This window comes from Rhinoderma darwinii, chromosome 5 (assembly GCF_050947455.1).
Source record: "Rhinoderma darwinii isolate aRhiDar2 chromosome 5, aRhiDar2.hap1, whole genome shotgun sequence".
Taxonomy (NCBI): domain Eukaryota; kingdom Metazoa; phylum Chordata; class Amphibia; order Anura; family Rhinodermatidae; genus Rhinoderma; species Rhinoderma darwinii.
Window position 1 is genome coordinate 61822990 of NC_134691.1, and position 2065 is coordinate 61825054.

Here is a 2065-nt window from a genome sequence, read left to right on the forward strand (position 1 = left end):
GAGGAATCACAGTATTTCTTATTCCACCCCATACATATATTTTTTGCAGTTTCCCACTACATCATATAGTACAATAAATAGTGCCGTAAAAATCTACAACTCGTCCCGCAAAAAATAAATCCTTAATGTGGCAATATTGATGGAAAAATAAAAAAGTTACGGCTTTTGGAAGGTGGGGAGGAAAAAACAAAAGTGAAAATCCGAAAAATGGCTGGAGCAGGAAGGGGTTAAATCACTCCCTTTTCCCTAGATCACAAATAAAAACATAATCACGCATTTCTGAATAGCCCCATTGAAATGCATGAGTCCGTGTGCTGTCAGTTATTTCAACGGACAGCATACGGACAGTAACACGCTCTTCTGAATGAGCCCTATATCTTTTTACTGGGTATCGTTTTTTCTTCCTTTGTGCCTACCCATTGTTGTGCACAGTTTAAAGTTTTTCACATTTTTGCTTTTTGTATTTGTGCATTTGCCTATCTAGGTCCCACCTCTGTACCAGATATCCACCATAACGAATTGGCTAGGCAATTAATAGGTTATCTAGGGTACAGGTTGGAGTTGTCCCTTGAGTAGGGGAATTACTCTGACTAGGAAAGCTGACCAGATAGGGTATACCAGGGTCAGTTGGTTTTTCTTCTTCTCTCAACTCAAAGAAAAAAACAAACAAAAAACTCCCCTCACTATTTTTATTTTTTTTGCATCATTATTTGGAAGGATAATCATTTTTCCTTTTTTTTATTACAGGTCATGTTTTACTGTGTCATTTTTTTGGTTAGCTGATATTTTTATGTGATTTCCTAGTTACAGAAGAGACGGATTACAGGAAGTGGCGGTGTGTCCCTTTACAGCCGGCCAATACATTAATATGGAGAGCGAGCAGAGAAAGAGACACAGACGCTGCCCATAGAAGTCTCTGGAGTGGGGGGGGAGCAGGAGGAGGAAGCAGGGAGATACACAGACACGATCCCAAAGGAGTCTATGGAGAAAGGAGCAGAGAGGAAAACACAAATGTGCCTGGGGCACACTGAAAACCAATTTCCCAACTACTAACTGAAAGGCTGGATTCACACGACCATGTTACGTCCGTAATGTACGGAACGTATTTCGGCCGGAAGACCCGGACCGAACACAGTGCAGGGAGCCGGGCTCCTAGCATCATAGTTATGTACGACGCTAGGAGTCCCTGCCTCGCTGCCGGACAACTGTCCCGTACTGAAAACATGATTACAGTACGGGACAGTTGTCCTGCAGCGAGGCAGGGACTCCTAGCATCGTACATCACTATGATGCTAGGAGCCCGGCTCCCTGCAGTGTGTTCGGTCCGGGTTTTTCGGCCGAAATACGTTCCGTCCATTACGGACGTAACATGGTCGTGTGAACCCAGCCAAAGTGTTAAAATTTAACTTTTATTATTTTTCATTAAAGATGTCCAAGGGGACACATACAGTCAGCACGAACAGTTAAAATTTGTAGCCACTGTTAATTTAGCACGCGCTCTTTGAGACTCTATCTGCACTGTTGCTAGACAGAGTATGAAGTGATTGAATTTTAAATGTGTATGTCAGACCAGCAGCTGCAGACTGCCGAGTCTACATGGATACACAATAGTAAGCGTGCTCTGGATGCTGATTAAATCTGGCTATTTAAAAGGATGAATTTAGCCCCCCCCCCCCCCCCGACATGTTTCGCTGTTAGCACAGCGTCCTCAGGGGATCAAAACGGGGCACATTTGTTGTTTTTTCTGTATTTAATATATACCTGCCAACTACTAGGGTCTCTCCAGGATCTAAGGAGCAGAGTGGAGACACAGGCTGCTGGAGAGGATTATATGTCACCCCAGTGCTGGATTCTTAGCTACACTGCTCATTACTGGTGTATATTCTCCTCCATGCTACTGCTACGTGTCTATATGTGGTAGATAGAGACAGGAGAGCGGAATTCTCCTCTTCTTTGTGGAGACATGACAGAATTCAGCCTCCACTTGGATCCTACAGATCATGAGGCTGAGGACCAGTAAAGCTGTCACTCAAGAGCAGAGGGGAGGGGTTAGGAAGAAGTTACA